Source organism: Pinus tabuliformis, chromosome 3_1, assembly GCF_031772625.1.
Source record: "Pinus tabuliformis cultivar Carrire ecotype Pingquan chromosome 3_1, CPIR1, whole genome shotgun sequence".
In the NCBI taxonomy this organism is placed as follows: domain Eukaryota; kingdom Viridiplantae; phylum Streptophyta; class Pinopsida; order Pinales; family Pinaceae; genus Pinus; species Pinus tabuliformis.
The window spans coordinates 603,126,537-603,149,785 of NC_142301.1; positions in this window are offsets into that span (position 1 = coordinate 603,126,537).

The window sequence follows — 23,249 nt, forward strand, 5'->3', positions numbered from 1 at the left end:
GTACCCAGAAAACCTATGGGAGGAACCCTAGGAAAGTGTCAGTAGCGAAACAGAGCTTCAAGTGAAACCAAACCAGCTAAAGCATCGAACTAGAATCCAGGAAGTCGTAGAAGCCTCCCCTATAGTGTTGTGGTTGTGGGGAGCCCCACTACTACAAGAATTGTTGCCACCGCACTAAAATCGGGCTCATTGTAAGTGTTCAGGAAGCCTCTGTGCTCGTAGATGTAGCCAAAAACATACTGAAGGCCAATGTTGCCTTGGAGGATCATCATGCAGAATATCAACCCACCATGGTGGAGTTTGAAGGTAAGATACATTAGAGGAGTTTTGAGGTCTAAAATGGACCTCCTAAGGAAATTATAAAATACTAGTGGAAATAATAAAGTAATAATACATTACATCATCAAATTTTAGAGGGAAAAAATAAAAAAAAAATCAACTCGTATCTTCAACTTATCTCCCTATGGGTTTACTCAAATTTCGAGCAGAAACACTCATTGGATGCATAATTTGATTCCTCATCCAAGCATGATTTGGGATCCTTCCGCTACCGTGATTATCCAAGATATTTTACTTTTGTGATGTTGTTAAAATTTCATTTTAAAGAGTATAAAAGAACATAGGTGCATGCTTAAACAAGAGGAACCATGACAATGATCAGCAAATAATAAACACAACACATTTGATAATGGAGTTTGTCCAGTGTGGACTATGTCCCTGGGCCTAGTGTCAAGATGGTGGAGGTCGCTTCATATACTGCTAGAAATGATGATGTTGTACATGGAAGACTCTTTTTCATAGCAAGTACATACACCCTCAAACAAGAGTAGTTTGTCTCTTCACGAGACGTTCCACTTACAGGAATTCTTACTCAAGAAGGCTTCCTCTAAGCATGACCACTTAACATGATCTCACACAATGTGGCAATGTGTATCCCTTCAACATAGTTACACATGGATCTAAACAACAATACATAGAAATACAAGCTAAATACACCTCACATAAGGTGGAAATAATCATCCCGCAACATAACATCAAACATGATACATCATCTGAGCGATTATGAAGGAAAACATGACATGACTGATTCATGTACCTTCGCCTCTGAAGTTGGCTAAAAAATGGAAGGCTTAGCTTCAAAAACTGACTGCGCCACTGAATTTCCATTGTCGAGAGGTGTAAAATTGACTATCCATTTGTCGAAATTTGACATTGTCAAAATCTGGGCCTTTGTGAATTTTTTAAATTCCTCGTGATTCTCCAAAGTTTTTGTTCTCTAGGATGACTGGAGATCTCCAACTCAGATCAAAGATATGATATTGCCATCATGATCCTTGTGAGATTTTGAGACTTTTGAGTATAAAGTTGGTTGCATTCTGAATTTGGCGATTTTTAGCCTCCAAGGAATCTAGAAGATTCCCTCAAGATTCTTCAAAGATTATATTCTGTTGGGCACCTACAATTGGGATGCTTAGATGGTGAATTTGATTTCACCATTGCTTTCCCTATGAAATTCTGGTTAAAATCACTGTAAAATTCATATGATTCATACAAAATGAAAATTTACCTTCACGGGGATTCTTTCAGGCATCAAGGAATATTCTTTGGAAAAGATTCTCTACCTCGAAAAACGTGTAAATCATGATTCCGCTGCCTGGCCCATTCACACTTAGGGTCCTGCCCTGCAAATAAAAAATATTAAGTGTTGAGACTCACGTCAGTCTCTCCTCTGGTCAAGTAAAAGGGAGAGGTTTAAGTAAAAATTGTTGGCGGACTTTACAAAGAATTGGCCATTTGGCCTAATGGTTAAACTTATGGTTGATAACTATGGGGTCGGGGGATCAAATCCCTGCCCCTCCCAACTTGCCGTATAATTATTCTTTTAAATCCTGACAGTTACCAATCTCGCTGGTAGTTACATATTTTTGGTGCGCATTTGTTTTTACGTTTGAATATGGCATGTAGTCTTATATTGATTGGTGAGTCCATTGTGGGGGCACCCAACAGGCTGGCCGGGCAGGTTCAAGCCCCACTTCCCTCGTTCTTGTTGGAAAATGACATGGTGAGTGGGGCGGGCCCGCTGGTAGTGCTCACCCCTTCTATTAAAAAATATATCCATTGGTAGAGGCGTGGTATTTGGTGAGGTCATGACCACCACCCAATTTGACACCATTTTCCACATGACCAATGCGACGAGGGTGTTGGGGGTTATGGCCCCCACCCCCCCCCCCCCCCCCTCCCCACCCCACCCGAATTTTTAATTTTTTTTTTTAATAACACTAGGAGCCATTTTTTGTTTTGTTGAAAATAAGGGTCATTAGGAATTTTAATTAGGCAACAATTTCACCCACACGGTGGCCAAATTTCGTGCGTCGGGTTTTGGTCAATTTGTAGGACCATTAAGCCTGTCACTTGTCCAACTTTCACCAAAATTTTGACTGGATATATCTCTCTCATAAGAACTCGGATTTGAGTGGCGTTTGCACGATTGGAATCATGGCGATGAGCACTTTAATCTAGACCTAGTTCGAGAGCAATATGACCACTTTGAATTCTGAGCTATTCTTAGCCCCTTTGGACTTCTGAGTGTCTTTGGAGCCACCTGGATCATACCTCCCCCCTTAGGAGATTTTGGTCCTCTAAAAGCATGAACATAATATGCAATTGTTGTCTACATTCTCTACACCACAGGTGTCCTGACAAGTTACCTGTCCTTCTCCTTCACTTTGGTTCTTCAGAGCCATAAGCTGTGAATCGACACCTGCACCTTCTACAAACCTGTAGTACAATATTTTGCAAATTAAATGCTTAATTACATGACCAATTATGACCCAAGAATCCCATACTTTCCACAAGTTTATAAAACATGCTTTGTGGTCAAGTTTACATCAAAACGGAAACAATACCCCAACTGTCAATACAAGGCCAAAACATCATTGTTGCTTCAAGAAGTGATGGAAAATACAACATCACTTTTACAATGTAAATTGCAACAAATGATTTACAAAAATATTGCCATGACAATCTAACACATATATAAAAAATATCTCTCACTTATTAGAGTGAATGGATCACCTCACTATGGCGAATTCGCTTGTCGAACAACTTTTTCAATTGGTTCATGCACAGTCGCTTTGTCTCTAAGGTGTTCCTCTGGATGGAGCCTCCAACATGTGTCTCTTTGATGACCACCTCTGTTGCAATGACTACAATAAGTCTTCCTCCTCCAGACTTGCTTAACATGATTCTTTCCTTGCTTTCAAGAAGGCCTTTCATGCGTCATCCTCTTTCGTGTTTCCATTCTCTTCCAGCACTCAGCAATCACATGGATATGTAAACCACAAAAACTACATGTTTTTCAATTCCATGATTTATGTTCATCATTAACATGCTTGTAATCAAAATGAACTTTGGAATAGTGAGACTTGTTATACCTTTTCTGGTTGTCTCTAGTGCCATTATGGTGATGAGAGCTTGCCTCAATGCTTTCTCCACAATTTGCATTGCCATGGGATGAGAGTGATGCATTCCCATCATTCTGTTTCATTGACGGTTTCAACAATGTCTCAGAAGCATCTAACACCTTTGAGCATTCTCCTTTGGTATATCCCAAACCAGCGAATCAAGGTCTTTACATGACCTCGAATGGTCGAGTCATGCCTTGGGCATTAACACCAGGTCCTCCTCCTTTTTACCCCATCTTGGTAAGGAATCTCATGCAAGTTCCTGTAATTTGTACTTCCACATTTCCAACATAAATAATATGATGTGAAGATGAAACTTAAGAACAATCAACATTGTTTACCTCAATTTTTTATTTTGAAACAGGTGATGAGGGATTATTTAAGCCTTCATTGCGCTCCAACTCCTCCAAGGCCTCTATCATGGCTTGTATCTGAAGTTACAGTCTTTGCTTCTCCTCTTACTCTTCTTGTAGAAGCCTCATTAATTCAGCATGCTCTTCTTGAAGACTCTGGTCGTTGCACTTCAATTCTTACATGGCCTCTTCCATGGCTCACAACTGAAGCTGCAATCACTGCTACTCCTCTTTCTATTCTCACAAAAGCATCTTCAATTCAACGTTATCTTCTTAAAGTCCTGGTTGATCTCCTCATTTGAATGATCAGAAGAAGATGAAGGCAAGGAATGTACACTAGAAGGTGTGGATGGAGCATAATTATCTGCTCTTCCTTTCTCCCGTTCCTCATAACCTTCATTCGTTATGTCCACCATTTTGGATATCCTCAAGAAGGCATCATACATTTATTTTTCATCCTCCATCATTGCACGTTGAATTGTTCACACTCGCAATTCACATCAGTGAGAAGACCACTTTGATACCAAAATTGATTCAGGATCCTTCAACTACCAATATTATCTAATATCTTTTACTTTTGTGATGTTGTTAAAATTTGATTTTAAAGAGCATAAAATAACATAAGTCCATGGTTAAACAAGAGGAAACATGACAATGATTAGCAAAACCTAAACAAGGCACATTTGATAACTGATTTTGTCTACTATGGACTACATCTCCAGGCCCGGTGTCAAGATGGTGGAGGCTGCCTCATATACGCTGGAAATGATGATGATGTACATGGAAGACTATTTGTCATAGCAAGGAAATACAACCTCAAACAAGAGTGGTTTGTCTCTCCACGAGACGTTCCTCTTACAGGAATTCTCACTCAATAAGGCTTCCTCTCAGCATGACAACTTAACATGATCTCACACAATGTGGCAATGAGTATCCATTCAACATAGTTATACAGGGATTTCAACAACAATATGTAGCAGTAAAAGATAAATAGATATAACATATGGTGGAAATAATCATCCTACAACATAACATCAAACATGATACATCATCTAAGAAATTATGAAGGAAAACATGACATGACTAATTCATGTACCTTCACCTTTGAATTTGGCTGAAAAATGGAAGGCTAACCTGAAAAAATGATTGCACCACTGATTTTTTGTCGTCAAGACGTGTAAAATCGACTATCCATTTGTTGAATTCTGACACCGTCAAAATCTGGGCCTTTGGGAATTTTTTAGATTCCCCGTGATTCTCCAAAGATTTTGTTCTCTAGGCTAACCAGAGATATGTAACTCATATCACAAATCCGATATCACAATCATGATCCTTGTGAGATTCTAAGACTTTTGAGTATAAAGTTGGCATCATTCTGACTCTATCGATTTTCAGCCTCCAAGTAATCTAGAATATTCCCTCAAGATTATTCAAAGATTATGTTATGTTGGAGCCTGCAATTATGCATCTCAGATGGTGAATCTGATTTCACCGTCGTGTTCCCTGCAAAATTATGGTTAAAATGACTATAAAATTCATATCATTCTGACAAAATGAAAATTTACCTCCCTAGGGAATCTTTTGGGCATCAAGGAATATTCTTTGCAAAAGATTCTTTCCCTCGAAAAATGTGCAAATCATCGTTCCTCTCTCTAGCACTCCGTCATCGTTTCTCTTCCTGGCGAGGTTCCATTCATGCTCAGGGTTCTGCCTTGTAAATAAAAAATATTAAGTCTCGAGACTCACGCAAGTCTATCCTCCGGTTGACTAAAAGGGAGAGGTTTAAGTAAAATCTGTTGGGGGACTTTACAAAGAACTAGAAGTTTGGCTTAACAATTAAACTTAGCACTGATAATCGTGGGGTCGGGGCATCAAATCCCCACCACTCCCAACTTGTCGTATAATTCTTCTTTTAAACCCTGGTAGGTAAGAATCTCGCTGGCGGTTACATATTTTTGGAGCGTATTTGTTTTTTACATTTGAATATGGCATGCAGTTTTGTATTGATTAGTGAATCCATTATGGGGATGCCTGAGAGGCAGGCCAGCCACGATCGAGCCTCGCCACCCTCAATCTTGTTGACCACTTACACGGTGAGTTGGGCAGGTCCATTGGTGGCGGTCCACCCATTCTATTAAACAATATATATACATTGGCATAGGTATGGGTTGTGGCGGCATCATGACCTGCCGCCCAATTTGACACCATTTACCATGTGACCAATGCGATGGGGTTGGCGGTGGTTATGGCCCACCCCCCATTTTTAATTCTTTTTTTTTAATAATAATATGACTCATTTTTAGTTTTGTCAAAAAGAAGGTTCATTAGGCATTTTAAGTAGGAAAAAATTTCGCTCGCTCGGTGGCCAGATTCCATGCACTGAATCTCGGTCAATTTGTAGGACCATTAAGCCTGCCACTTGTCGAACTTTGACCAAAATTTTGACTGGCTCTATCTCTCTCATACGAAGTCGGATTTGAGTTTCATTTACACTATTGGAATTAGGGTGATGAACAATTCGATCTAGACCTAGCTCGAGAGTAATCTGAAGACTTTGAATTTTGAGCTATTATGAGCGCTCTTTGACTTCTGAGTGTCTTTGGAGCCACCTAGTCCAAATGAATACCCATGTTGCATAATTTTGATGGACCCTGCTATATGAAAAATGAGAAATACATGAAAAATGTTATTGCAATCACGTTTTTTCATGCATCTCTAATTTTTCGCGTAGAAGGGTCCATCAAAAGTATGGAACATGGGTACTCCTTAGATGAGGAATAAATTTTGTATCCAACGAGTACTCCGATCGAAATTTGAGTAAAACCATAGGGACATAAGTTGAAAAAGTAGTTTTATTACTTTATTATTTTTTAATCTTTTTACTTTTCTACTCCAAAACTGGTGAATCATCCCCCGTGGTTGACATCATCATCTTGAGTCCTATTTGTTCTTATAAAGTTTATTTTGATTGTACATTTTTCTTAGGAGGTCCATTTTAGACCTCAAAATTCCCCTAATGATTAACCAATCTGTGTCTATTTCAATTGACCCAGGAGCAAGTCATAGTTATGTTAGTCCGAAAACAGTTGAATTGTGTCACCTGTCAAGTATTAAATTTAAAAAATCATTGTTGGGCACAACTCACCACTCGGGAAAAATGCAATGTGACAACCAAAGTGGAAGGTTGTCATGTTGAGATAGGGGGGCAAAAAACTAAGGTAAATTTAAATATATTACCTCAGGGTCATATGATCTTTCCTAGAACATGCATTTGTGCACACCAAAAATTCCTTATTTGGGTCACAGGAAATAGTTATTATATGTTTTAATTGTTCGAAACTTGCTGACATTTGTTGGTCCACTTAAAAAAAATTCCCTTCTTTTGTAAGGAAGTGATGGGGTACATGGTCCGAGAACATCCTTCTATAAAACATCAGTAATACCCCATCGAACCCATAAAAGACTATATACTACCCACATTTTGGGGCATCAAACACTCCATAATGGTCCTCATCTTCTTCAAATAAACTGTTATTCCCTTAGCTGAAATGACGTGTCCCAAGTACTGAATATGATTATTATGAAAATCATACCTGCTAAATTTTGCATACAACTGATGGTCTTGTAATGTTTGCAGTGTTATTTGTCGTTGTTCCTTAAGTTCCTCTAGAGATTTTGAGTAAGTAAATGTATCATTTATACAAATCAAAATGAATTTATCCAAGAAAGGATGGAAAATGTCATTCATCAAACTCATGAATGTGGCAGGCGCATTGGTCAGTCCAAAGGGAAAGACTAAAAACTTACAGTGACCATATCAGGTTCTAAATGTTGCCTTACAAATGTCCTCATCCTTCACCTGAATCTAGTGATATCCCAATCGTAAATCAATTTTAGAGAAAATGGTTTCACCTTTGACTTGATCAAACAGATCGTCAATATGAGGTAGAGGATATTTATTTTTAATGGTAAATTTATTGAGTTTCCTATAATCAATGCACAATCACAATGTGTCATCCTTCTTCCTTACAACTAAGAGAATAGCTCCCTAAGCAGATACATTGGAACGAATGTTTCCATTGTCGAGAAATTCCAGCAATTACATCTTGAGCTCGGTTAACTCAGGTACACTGATGTGATTAGGGGCTTTGGATACTAGCGTTGCTCTAGGAATTAATTCAATAGTAAAATCAATAACTCGCTTTGGAGGTAGCCCTAGTATATTTCTAGGGAACACATCAGCAAACTCATGAATTATTGGTATGTTTTCCAAAGTGGCAGTCTTATCTTTAGAGTTAGAATATCCAACTTGAACAACATAAATCACACAACCCTTTCAAGTGCATTTAACTAATTGAGAGGAAGTAATGGGGCATAACCTCATTAGTTTTCTAACTCTTTAGATGTCGTGTCTAGTACCATGCTCAGGGAGGTAACCAATGGAATTTTCTTTACATTTTAATAAGGACCAATGCCCTTGCATCTAGTCCATTCCAATCAACAAATAATATGATCCTACTGGTAAAATATTTAAGTATTTGTTTATGAGTTGACCCCGTATTTCAATGGAAAAATTTGGTAGCTTAGCATTTTCCCTCGTCTTAGATCCTATAGCTAGTTGTACCGGCAAGGGGTTTTTAAATTTATTAGTTTGTAAACAACATTTTTCTCCTACCTTTGGGATGAAACAACTTAAGCTCACACCCATATCTACTAAAATAGATACAGGTTTATTAGCTAAGTTACCTTCCAACTCCATCATGGTAGGCTAATAATTTTCTTAGCAATATTCTAGTGCATCATTGATCCTGGGCATACTCCTTTCCACCTCCTCGACCATATATGCCTCTTGCATGTTAGCATATTGTTTGGGTCAAGCATGATGAGTGAAATTCTTGTAATAATGTGGCTCTCAACAAGCCCAACATTGCAGGGGGCTTCTATACTTGGTTGGGCTCCGACCTACTGGATGCTTCATGCGGCTTAGTTTTTCTTTCCATTTGGTTTTTTATTGATTTCTTCCACACCGTTTACTTGATTGATTTCTCTCTGCATTCTTAAAATTTGTAGATTTAGTGCCTCTGAAACTCTGATAATTTTTCTACCCCTTCTTTGACCAACTTTTTCTAGTGTCTCCTTTCTTCTTCATCTACTTGTAGCACATTCAAACTTTTCGAATGACTTCATCCATAGTTTTAGGATTATTAAATTATATTATTTCCTTCATAAATGCAGGAAACTAGTCAGAAATCGTTGTACTTTAGCTTTTTCATCCCAAATAGATGGCACATATCTTAACAACGACGTAAATTTAGTCACATACTCTTCCATAGTTAGTTTCCCTAACTTCATCCCATGAAATTATTTAGCCTTTTCATCATAGAATCACTCTGTCACGTATTTGTTTTTAAAGTGTTTCTAAAATCCATCCCATGTCACATCGTGTTCCTCCATACCTTGCACTATTTTTACCTCTTCCAACCATAAGGCGGATTTCCCTTGGAGCTAATAAATGGCCAATCTGGCCTTAAGGTTACTGGAATATTTGTAAACTTGAAAATATTTGTTTATATTGATGATCCAATCTTCTGGACCTTCCTCTGATTCACCATCAAAGGTTGGGGTTTGATCATTTTAATTTCACCCTACAATTCTAGTTTATGCTTCTTTATTTTCCTTTAATCAGAGACATTACCCAATTCCACTTCATGGTCAACTCTATTTCCATCCATTCTCTGGGTATGACTTCCTTCTGGAATATCCTCAGTTCAATGTTGATGTTCTTCTTCATTTCTAGTTCTATGCTTAGGAATGGGTTGAGAGGTTTGATGGCTCTATTTGTCTGAGAGGCTCTTTAAGATCCTATCATTTTCGTGTATTAGTATTTCATTGTTTGTTCTTAATCGAACACTTTCAAGTAACATATTTGTTTGGTCTTGTTGTTCTACACTGAGTTGCACCCACATTTCTAGATTTTCTTCCAGGGTCAACATCGAGCCAGATCCCCCCATTAATCTTAGTGGAAACTGGCCTCCAGATCCTCTCCTCATCATGACCTATTTACTTGCTCACTCTCCTTACTCTGTGCACATTTCAACAGACTTATCTTTACTACCATTGCCTAATCTAGCCACAATATTCAAGAACTATGCTCTGATACCAATTGTAACATGATTGACTACAGAATTCTAATTAAAGTTATTAACATATAAATATGAGTATCCACATCACATGTAAAAAAGGTATTTGCAATAATTCATTCCATCTAGCATTGGGAATTTTATTGAGTGATTAAACAAACGTTTTTGTAAAGGTCCCTTTCTATACTAAAGAACCTATGGGCTCGATCGCAACATTGTATCCCATACATATTTATTGAAAAATGTTAGTTTAACCTTAAACATATATATATATTCAATCAGTATGAAATGCATGCGGTAAAACTCTGAGACCTTATCCAAGGTTAGATAGACATAAACATGGAACTCTCTTGAATAATTTATCACTGGTAGTTGTCGGTCATGATTGACTGATAGATGGATGCACATCCACTATGGGATGGAGAGTTTGAGATTTAACAACCTGGATTTGTCTGGAAATGGTTAGGGTAACTAACCCTACCTCGTCCTCCATCCAGTCCCTCATTTTCTTCATCGTTGAGCGAGTGCGAGCTCTATAGCTCATTTTGTTTCCCCAACTTTCATCAGGTCAGAGATTCAGTTACCACTTCTCCATGGAGGTAAACGGTAGCTATTGAAATTTAATTTATCTTTGTTAGTTTTCCCCTTGAAATTTAATTGATTTGTTGCAACTATTGAACACAGGTAAACCCCATGTCAAGTTTTTACTCCTTTCTAGTGCAAGCCAAGCTTTTGCAGTTTTGGTTCAGTAACTATGGCATTATTTTCTCATCTTCTTGTAGACAAGGGTTTGGTTGCAGTCATCTTGCCCTTGTAAGTTGTTCGGTTACTAGGTTCTATGTGTGCCCTCAAAAGTGCATGTTATTTTATTTACAGAGTCTAAGGTTTATGGGCTTACTGCAGGTCAGTTGATAGTTAGAATTATGAGTTGAGTTTCTTTATTCGACGGAAGAAATGCTTGCAGACCTCTGCTCTCACAGGTAATCAAGTTGTTGAAGTTTTCATAAGGAATTTATGAGAGTTTGGTCTTATAGATTTCTTATCCTCTTGGGTTTTTCCACTAACCCTAAATTCAGCTTATTGACAGGGTACGTGACTCCTCAAAACCCCCGTATTCTGCCAATCCAACACATGTGATAGACATAAGAGTCTCTAATTCCAATGTCCAATTTTTTTATCTAGATTTGAGAATTTCATGGTTTTCAGCATTCCTTACAGGAAGTCCTCAATTTAAGACAAGCATTATGCCCTTTTTGTATTTCTGTTACAGAGAATTATTTAGGTTTTTTTTTTATTTTTTCATAAGAGATGAGAGTTGCATGCATGGTAATTTTATAACTTATTAAGAATGGTGCCTCTGGCCCTTGTTTTGTATTCGATGGCCGACTTTCTAGGAGAATACTAATATAAATTCCTTAATGTTTTATGGGAAGTTTTCTCTGATAGTCTCTAAGCATTCTGTACTCAGAAATTATGATGATTTTAGAAAAAAAATCCATCATTCTTGAGGTTTCCTGTGTGAAGGGTTTCTTACTCATCTAGCTATGAATAATCTGAAAGTTCTTAGTTAATTTCTTTCTCCTACTGGAATTTTGCATTTTTTTATAAAACTCTTGAATTAAATTCCACGATGATTCCTCTTATCACTGTGTGAGGTTCCTTCCTTATTTTTTTTGAAGATGTTTATGGATAGTTTTGTAACACTCACACCTATACTACTCATAAAAATTTGGAAAAAGTAATTTATTCTGTCACTAAATAAATCTGTAAACATTAATCAACCCTTTACTTTAAGGTTACATAAACTATCACATGCATATAAATTTGGAGTACAACTGGATACATTTATTGTTAAATGTCTTACTATGGTATTGATCGTTGCATACAGAAAATTGACAATAGTCGTTTATAATTTCATTGTTTTGATATTTATGATGTACATGTAATGCAAATCTTGTCCCTCACACACTTATATAGGTTTACATTGCATATTCAATTTCTGAATTAAATTGGTGTGACCTCCTCACATCTCTTCCATCCACTTGTTTCTTGATCTGAGGGTCAAAAGAGGGTAGGTTTCCATTGTGCTAAATACACTCACCCAAATTCGTGAAGCTTCTCCTCATTCTCTCGCTTCGAGCTAGGGTTTTCGGTGTGCAAAAAGTTGCTATAGTTGTAGGTTTTCCCTCCTGTGTGCTTCCATGATATTTTGTAGGATTCCTTCCTTTATTGACTTAGTCAGTTTTACAAGACGATGGGTTCTTGAGGGTTTTATACTGAATCCTTTTTTCACTTCTCAGAGTAAGGCTCACAGTCTAGAGACAACGCAGGGTTTCCAGTGGGATACATGACCATGGGTTCTTCTTCAGGCATAGGTGTTGTCCCTTTACTCAAGAACTAGAATTCTCTAGTTGTTTTTTTTTAAAGAGTCAAGGGAACCTAATTTCTCTTTCCACTGTTTGCAAGACAATGACAGAGAGTCTGCATGTCGATTTCAGATAACCCATCACCTCCATACTTTGTGCCTTATATTATTCATAAAGCCTATGGTTTCCAGTTTAAATTGACTCTTATTTTATGCTCGCAGGTACCCCTACTCCATTTTCTCATGTTGACTACTCACACTGTGTTGGCTCGCTACTCATATGCGTTCCATGTTTCTCTTTTACCAAGTTCTTTTCTCTGGCTTGCACTTATGGAAATGGGGGGTGGTCTAAGACTTAATACAATTCAAATTTCTTTTATATACCCTAGGATCTGATTACTAGACCGAATTTTTAGGAGGGTTTTTTGTTTGATAAGTTTTCCATGTATGGTGCTTCTTGGCTACAGTTAAACTAAGAGGATTTTCAAATCCTCACAGCACAACCCCTTGTTTTCTATTTTAGACTGATATCACACATATTATTATGTATAATTTCGCTACAATGGAATAATGAATTTCCTATGACTATTTTTGGTTTTATTTAACGTCATGAATCGGTTCTCAACTTTTATGTGCTAATACATGATTTCCTTCGTGATACAAGCTGTTGTTATTTTATATCTTTACCAGGATTATCATTTATAAAATTTCACACAGTCGTTGAATATGAACTTATTTAAAAAGAATGTAATGCCTAATTTCGGGGCACATAGCCAATGGTTTTTTCCTTCACATGGATAACTGTATAGGTTTTTACTTATTGTTTCCCCGAGATTTCCAAATGGGTTTCATAGACAACTGTAGCTTGCATTTCAATCTATTGTACAGTCTTTAAATATTAAATTATGTTCTTATTTTTGGAGTTTATCGCACTGCATTGAGTTACCCTCAACATCTATTCTCCAGTATTTGTTTTAAGAATGTTATAGTGATGACATACGCGTGGTTGAAATGTAGATGGCTTTGTTGTGAGCTTCTTTCCCCGCCTAGAGGTCTAATAGGTTTGGCCTTGATTCTGGAGTGTCCTAAAGGTGGTTTTGGACCTCTTGACCCAGGACTAACTAGAATCCCTGCACAACCTCACCTTTATTTTATTTTTTATAGTATCTTGGATGTATATATGAGAAAGAAAAACATATTCTATTGTAACTAGATTATCTCTGTAATAGATAGTTCTAATTCTCCTATATACTAGGTAGAAGGAAAGTTTGATTAATTTCTACAGTCTATATGTTTATTCGTTCACAGTGTTTACACTTCATGTTTTTTGTATTTTCTGAATCTTCATAACACTGTCTAGCTTTGTTTTCATTATGAAAGACACATTGTCTAGTTTTATTTTCATTATGAAAGACATATTGTACTTTTCTACAAATTCAATTTTCTCTTCCACCACAACCAAATGTACTTAGAACATCTGCAAAATCATTGTTCTTTTTTGTAATAACATAATACAAAACACATTTTTACAAATATTTTCCCTTTTTGTAACAACAAGATACATTACGCTACATTGGAAAGTCAGAACAAAAATAATTTCCTTACCTTTCATGAAAAATGGTGGTGGAAATTCACTAGGAAAATAGACCGAACCTCCCAACTGTGAGAATGGAAATTACGTCCAATTCTCTCCCCTGAGGTTCCACTTCCCAGAAAAATTTGACAGTGGCTTGGAATAATCAGTTCACGGACATCGAGACCTCTCCATTTGTGCTTAGAACTCTTAAACTCATAGGCATATACCCAAGGAATTCCATTAGTTCCCTACCGAGCTCAAGAATCTCCTTGGTTGGTAGCACTCTACCAACCTTCACAATTTCCTGTATAAGGCTTCCACACTTCTTTCTCTCCTATCATCAAATGCCTCTATTCTATTCATGTTCTTCTTTATTCATTTTTGGATTTGTGCATGGAGGTGTTTTATCTCTAGGTTGAGAGGGAGGGAGAGTAACTGTCTAACTGTCTGGTAGTTAAAAATTTTCTTTTTGGACTTTTTCTGATCGATTCCTATACTCACCAAGTTTCCTTCAAAACAAAATAATTAAAATAACTTTTAGACTTTTCAAAGTTCACTTAGGCTTTACACCAATCCCATAAGTTATTAGGTCTCGAGCAGTAAAAGAAAATAACTGTAATAAATAGATATTTTATACTAACTGAGGGTGTTACATCTTCCTCCCCTTGAGCGAAACACCATCCTCGGTATTTTGTAGCCCTTAAAATAGGCTGGAATATGCACTCCTACATATAATATTTATTCTCATCTCCTCAGGTAATGTCTCCAGGCTAGAGTGCTTCTACTACACTTAACCTGGGTAATTGCTTTCTTTTGTAGCATCGATTTTCTCTGATTGAAAATGTACGGAGGTTCAACTAGGATTCTTCCATCCAGTTCGACCTACATCCATAATCATTATGGTCATTAGCTTTCCATTAATTAAGAAAGTATATATTTAATATTTATGACAAAATCCATCGATTATTGCTTATATACCTAACAAGGGTCATCAACATTCATGACAACCCAACAACGGTCTGTAACCTGTGCTTAGTACGAGTTAGCAATATTATGATAAGATCATCATTGTAAATTATTTTGCTTACCCAATGGATATGTCAATGGGTGAAGACCCCACCATGTGGTTCCAGTATAGGTTTCATATTATGCAAGTAATATATTTAGAATCCATTTATAGTTCTTGTCCTATATAAGACATTGAAACTACTGTATTTTGTAGTAAATAACACTATTACACCTTTATCTTAGTTCAGGCGTTATATACATATTATCCATGCATAAGTAGAGTTTTGAGATAACTCCCCTTTTTCTAGCCATATTCTAGATGGCCATATTGTTGTGTTACTGATGCCTATTGTGCACTGTTTTTACAATTTTATTTAATGCCAACCAAGGGTCCATTTTGTAGTATTTTCAATTTTGGTCCTCTTGTCATCATATATTACAAGTTATTGATGTAAAATCATACGCAATTTGGCTTCCATGTACAGTCATGGGGTTTCTCCTTCTGGTGCTCATATGCATATGGACTCTTCATACTCACCTAGTTACCCTTGTTTTATAAATAAAAACATGCCTTTCTATCCACTTCATTCAATAATAATTTATTTAATATTTGATATATAAGGTCTGGTGGTAGATTAATAGATTATATCTCTATCCTAATTTGGTAATAATTCGCTATCTTATTATACCTTGACACAAGAATTTATACTTGTTATCATCTCAAGGAAGGGTTCCTTACCTTGTTCCAATGATAGCTTGCAATTAATGGTTTATTCTTTAGGTACCACCATACTTCTATGATATCACATAGGTCACAACAAAACATTACCATGTTCCAGATCAATCCATTCAAGTCATTGCTTTCATGGTAAATATGGTCTCGTCCCGGTGCAAGGGAACCTAATTATGTCCATGTTATTTATATGGGTTGTTTCATACAAAAATCATGGTTTTTACCCAAACATGGGAATTAGTTAATTATCTTATCAAATTTCTCCCATAGTAATCATAATTATTATCATCATTATTTTTATTTAAATTGGAGGAATAATTTTTTATTATTTAATTCCTTTCCTCCTTTTCATTCTGTAAGTCTTCCAATATACCATCAAAACTTAAAGTTCAAGGTAATACTCAAATAAAGTTCCATGACAATTCAAGGGCACAACTTAGAGTATTTCTTCCATTTATACAACCTTGAAAAATAACAAATTACATTACCAAATTTATCTATGCACTACTATGACACACATTAATTACGTGTTTTCACAACCCACAACTTGGGTTTACACACCTTCAATACTACAATTCATTGGTTAAGATATCTAGGGTCACATATGCCATGGCTATGAAGGCTTTCTCCTTGCATCGCCCATGCCTTCTAATTACATCATGTTAGTGTGCTTGTCTCGACATATTTGTTTTTTCTTTGTAAACAAAGGTTCATTATGATAAATCACTTGACTAACTCCACTTATGTCTATAAAATTCATACTAAAGCTCCTAAATATACTTATCTGGGTAACATGGGCAGTTGGCATGATGCACGTTTCATGTCAACACATCACATGACAACAAGCATAGCCTATGCTTGCCCAATGTGATACCATCATCCTAGCTTAATTTTCTCAAGGTTAGGTGTCACACCTCCATTTTTGTTACCTTACTTGCCTACCTGCCAATTACTGGCCACACCCTGTCTATACCTACTTTAAGACAATAGATTCTTAGAAGTATTTAATATCCTTGTTGATTGTCATGGGTATCATTTAATTTTAAAGCATTAGACCAACAAGGATCTAATTAAGAATTTTCTTATTATAGTTTATAACTGTATCATTTGGTCTTACGATATATAATAATTATTTTTTTTTCGGTTCTACTAAACTGTATATAGAATTAGCACACATATATTCTTATTCATCATATTATAACCACTAATATCAAATATTTATATATTTGATTTACAATTAAAAGTCATTTCAATGAACCACAATTTGCTTGTGATCTTGTTTTTATCCTATTTAACTTTCCATTAGCGAGGTGATTATATAATAAACCATTTTGTGAATCATTTTGTGATTCAACATTACGAGTGTGTAACTCATAAGTTCTTGAACCCTCTACATTGGCAATTTGTAGGAATTTCAAAACTACCTGCATCTATATTTCAAGGTCATGGTAATCCTTTAGAAGATTCCATATCCCAGAAAATATCTCTAATCTTGCTCTCTTTATACTTACTAATTTTGATGTAAAGCGGATATCCTTCTGGTTCCACCAACACTCTTATGATATGCCCTATATTTATTTGTTATTCTGGAGTAGATACGGTTACTCTCAAATCAAAAACCTCAATTATGTTCCTTCATTATGTCTGAGACAAATCTTCTTGTAATCACAAAATATCACAAATGTCTTATCGCAACTTACCTCCACTTCGATGGTTTTTTTAGATAAGAATGTTATCAAGAAATCCTACTAAAATTCTCTATTTCTTGAATATTTTATTTATTTATGTCGCTTTGTGATTGTTTGAGGAGAACTTATTGGTCTTGTTCTGGGCTACATTTCTCATCTCTTTCCAATTCAATTTTTGTGAATTTTCCTTTTTTCACTTGAAGAAGTCAGGAAGATTTATCTTTGAAAATATAATAAACATAATACCTTACTTACACACGAAACATTGAAACATTATCAATGATATAAATTTCTATAGAATCCACCATGTTTATTGCGTGTGCCAAACATTTTACCGTTGTAACCAGTCCTTAAATGCCTCCCTTTAAAAGACTTTTTCATGTGAAATCACATTAAGTCCCTTATTAGTTCAGACTTTATTTTCATCCCTCATGAATCCTATACAAGACAATTATTATTGCATAGCATTTATTTATACTTTAATTATATTGTTGTTATATAGCTTTGTATTTTTGTTATCATTATTATCGATGATTACCATTTTAATTTCTAAAGTTTAACTTTGTAAAAAGGAATCCTCACGTTCCTATCAATCAACCAATATGCCTCAAAGGCTCATAATTATATTTATGTTTTATATACGGATTTCAATCATAAGAGTCCTTAGTCGACATCCAACATGGGTGGCAAGAGATAGTTATACCAATCAAATGATTATCTTTCTGACTGTGTCTAATGTAACAATTAGGTATTACTAACTTTGGAACCAATATAACCCTTCACCTCTTTTGTACCAGTATCCTTCCTCACCAATCCTATATCAATATTTTTTATATTTTAAAACATATTTAGTATTGATCTTATAATTTGTAATAAAAAAAAGGTATTGCAAATAAATAAGAAAAGTAATCATTATACAAATATCCCTGAACCTTTCAAGGTGCAACACCCTACCTTCCCAGTTAACATAACCATTTGATATTTCTTTTATATTGTTAACAATATATGACTTGATACTTTACTTGATATTTCTTTTATATTGTTAACAATATATGACTTGATACTTTACTTTATTTATGCACATATACGTATCTTTCCTTGTTTCCCCTGTATACTTCCTTATGGTGACGAACCACGACTTAACTTTTGTAATGATTTTTTTTCCGAGTATGTTCAAGACAAGATTCCTCACTCCTCATTGTCTTGACTTTTGACACAAAAATTATTTGGTTTCTTATTATGGTTCATTTTCAACTCTTAGTCATTAATTTATGTCTTCAATTCTGTATTATTTTAAACCATAAGAGTGCAAAGGTTTGTCATATTTTAAATTCTTTAACTTTGTGGGAAAAAATTGGTTTGTTAACATTTTCCCTTAATCAAACCACCAATGCATGACCCTTCATCTCTGGTACCACTTGTAACACTCACACCTACATTACTAATAAAAATTTGGGAGAAGTAATTTACTCGTTGCTAAATAAATCTATAAACATTAATCAACATGTTACTTTAATTTTCACGCATATAAATTCAAAGTACATTTAGATATATTTATTGCTAAATGACTTACAATGGCACATACAAAGAATTGACAATAGTCATTTATAGTTTCATTGTTTTGGTATTTACGATGTACATGCAATGCAAATCTTGTCCCTTAGACACTTATACAAGTTTACATTGTATATTTAATTTCTTAATTAAATTTATGTGACCTACTCGCATCTCCACTGTCCATGTGTTTCTTAATTTGATGGTCAAGAGAGGGCGGGTTTCCATTGTGCTAACTACCCTCACCTAAATTCGTGAAGCTTCTCATCATTATCTCACTTCTAGGTAGGGTTTTTGGTCTAAAACAAGTTCCTCTAGGTTCAGGATTTCCCTCTGGTACACTGCCATGATATTCTATAAGATTCCTTCCCTTATCGACTTAGTCATCTTTACGGGAGAATGGGTTCTGGAGTGTATTATACTTACTCATTCTGTTAATTCTCAGAGTAAGGCTTGCAATCCAGAGAGGATGATAGCATTTTCAGCGGGATACATGACCATGGACCCTTCTTTAGGTGTATGTGTTGTACCTTTACTCGAGAACTAGAATTCTCTAGGTGTTTTTTTGTAGACAGTTTATGGAAACTAATTTCTATTTTCACTGTTTGCAGGACAACCACAGAGAATCTACATGCCGATTTTAGGTAACCCATCACCTCCATACTATGTGCCTTATATTGTTCGGCAAGCCTACAGTATTGAGCTTAACTTGACTCTGATTTTCTGCTCTCAGGTACCCCTAATCCATTTCATCGTGTTGACTGCTCACACCATGTCGGCTCGGTACTCATATGCCTTCCATGTTTATCTTTTACCAGGTTCTTTTCTTCATATTACAATTATGGAAATGAGGGGTGGTCTGAGGCTTAATACAATTCGAACTGCTTTTATATACCCTAGGGTCTGATTACTGGACTAAATTTTTAGGAGGGTTTTTTGTTTGATAAGTTTTCCATGTATGGTGCTTCTTGGCTATGGTTAAACTAAGAGGGTTTCCACATCCTCGTGACACAACCCCTCATTTTCGGTTTTATACTAATATCACACTATGATTATGTATAATTTGGCTACAATGGAATAATGAATTTCCTTTGACTATTTTTGGTTCTATTTAACGTCATGAATCAATTTTCAACTGTTATGTGCTAATACATGTTTTCCTTCGTGATACGAACTGTTTGTTATTTTAGATATTTACCATGCTTATCGTTTATAAAATTGCACATAGTCGTTGAATAGGAATTTATTTTAAAAAAATGTAATGCCCAACGTCGAGGCATAGATCCAAGGGTTTCGTCCTTCACATGGATCACTGTATAGGTTTTTACCTGGTGTTTCTCTAAAATTTCCAAATGGGTTTCATAGCTAACTATAGGTTGCATTTCCATCTGTTGTACAATATTTAAATATTAAATTATTTTATTCTTTTTGGAGTTTCTCCCACTGCATTCGGTTACCCTCAAAATATATTTTAGTATTTTTTTAAGAATGATATAGTGAGGACATACAGTTGATTGCAAGGTAGCTTGCTTTGTTGTCAGATTTTTTCACCGCCCAGAGGAATAACATGTTTGGCCTTGATTCTGGACTGTCCTAAAGGGGTTTCCAGACCTCTTGACCTAGGACTAACCATAATCCCTGCATGACCTCACCTTTCTTTTATTGTTTACAGTATCTTGGATGTATATATGAGAAAGAAAAACATCTTCTATTGTAACCAGATTATGTCTGTAATACACAGTTCTAATTATGCTATCTGCTAGGTAGAAAGAAATATTGATTACTCTCTACAATTTGTATGTTTATTCATTCACACTATTTACACTTCAGGTTTTTTGTATTTTCGGATTCTTGATAACATTGTATAGCTCTATTTTCATTATGACAGACATACTACCTAGTTCTATTTTCATTATGAAATACATATGTACTTTTATACAAATTCACTTTTCTCTTCCACCACTACCAAATGTACTTAGCATATCTCCAAAACCATTGTTCATTTCTGTCATAACATAATACATCACACATTTCTACATAGTCTTTTTCCTTTTTTAACAACAAGACACATTTCCCTACTTTGGAAAGTCAGAACAAAAATATTTTACTTATCTTTCACAAAAATTGATGGTGGACATTCATTGGAAAAATAAACCGAACCTTCCAACCATGAGAATGACAATTACGTCCAATTCTCTCCCTTACCGTGAGAATGACAATTACGTCCAATCCTCTCCTCTGAACTTCCACTTCCCAAAACATTTTTCTCTGAATTCACAAACATATACCTAAGTGGATTTCCACTGGTTCGGGCCCAACTCAAGAATCTCCTTGGTTGGTACCACTTTACCAGCCTTCACAACATCATGTATAAGGCTTCCAAACTTCTTTCTCTCCTCTCGTCAAATGCCTCCAACCTGTACATATTCTCTTTTATTTCCTTTTGGCTTTGCCCATTGAGATGTTTTACCTCTAGAGTGAGAGAGATAGAAAGTAATTGTCTAAGTGTCGGGTATTCAAAAATTTCTTTTTTGATTTTTTTCCCATGAATTCTTGAACTCACCAAGTTTCATTTGAAAAAAAATAATTAAAATAACTTTGAGGCTTTTTCAAAGTTCACTTAGGCTTTACACTAATCCCATTAGTTATTAGGTCCGGGGAAGTAAAATAATTAAAATAACTTTGAGACTTTTTCAAATTTCACTTAGGCTTTACACTAATCCCATAAGTTATTAGCTCCCGAGAAGTAAAAGTAAATAGTAGTAAGTTTCTTTCTTTCACTTTTCCAAATTATTCCAGGGAGGTTTGTGGTAATTAAAGTTTTTTACTCTAAGGATAGTAACGATTTCTAAACCCGCATTAAATTACATCCTACCCACCTGATATCGAATAGGACCTGGTAATCTGGACCTACTCATTATCCTAGAGGTGGTTACAAATAATTAAAAATATCTCCGGACTTCCTGAACACTTGATGAACATACAGGTTACAGGTAAACTGGAGAATCTTATCACCTAGCAAGCAGATCAGTTACCTTAGGTTACAGGTAAACTGGAGAATCTTATCAATAGAAAGCAAATCGATTACATTAGACTGTTATCCGCTTAAGGGAAATTAATAATATAAAGTTATATTTACGGTGATAATATTTATTCTCTATTTTCTGAATCAAAATACAATTATATATTTTCTCTGCAATTTTTCCTTCAACATAATTATTTTCTTACAAAGTTATCATAGATCATATCCCTGTTCCTGTCATGACTATTTTCAAGAATTTAAACACATAATCCTTACGAACAACGACTATGGTTTTTCCAGAAATACTTATATTTTACACTATTGGAAGAGATTGGAAATTACATCCTGTTTTTCCTCTCCAGACAGTTGAGGAAGATATGTCTTTCCTCTCCAAACAGTTGAGGAAGATATTCCAAATTGAGGTAGCTGGTATCTGAATCTCAGGACCACACTAGTCTAGTCCAGTACTCCTGTCTTTCCTCTCGAGACAGTTGAGGAAGATATTCCAAATTGAGGTAACTGGTATCTGAATCTCAAGACCACACTAGTCTAGTCCAGTACTGTACTCTTACAAACCAGTATGAGGGTTCCACTGATTTCCAAATTCAACTCGGGAACACCTCTTAAGCAAAATATTTCTTTTTCACCTATATCTAAAAGGTTATAGTTTTTCCCTTCTTTCTCCATATCCTCCACCTTCTCATTTTTTCCATCCTTAGATTTCCACAAACATCGGATTTTTGTCCCTCTCTAGGAAAGGAGAAGAAAAGCAGATAACTGAATACATCTTCTTAATTTCTTCTTATTTTGTTTACTATTTTGGGTTCACAACTGTGACCTTCCAAGTCATAATATTATTTTGTTGAAGCATTTTTTATATACTTTTATCTCAAAGCAAAGTTTTAACTTAAACAATAAATTACTAAAGTATGCAAAGTAAAATTATTAGTGGGTAAAACAACTATTCGAGCATTCGGGTGTTATATAGGGGATGCAGTGGTTTGCCCCCTAATATTTTAGGGGCTACTATTCACAAGTCGGTTAAATTTCTATGCTTTTTTCAAAAAAAATTACCGATTTCAATTTTTTCTAGGAAATATTCTCTCAAATTTTATGGTATAAAATTATTTTCAGTTAAGAATCACCAAAAATTTATATAAATACTATATAAAATTATTAGAAATTTAAATATTTTTACAAAAATATTGCCAAATATTTTATAGATTGCTTATTAAAGACTAGTGAGATTAGCCAAGGTTTCGAAACTTTAAGATCAATTTCCATCCTTCAAATTTTTTCTAGGTGTGCCAAGGCCTTGGTAGCATAGAAAATTTTAGGGGTGAATT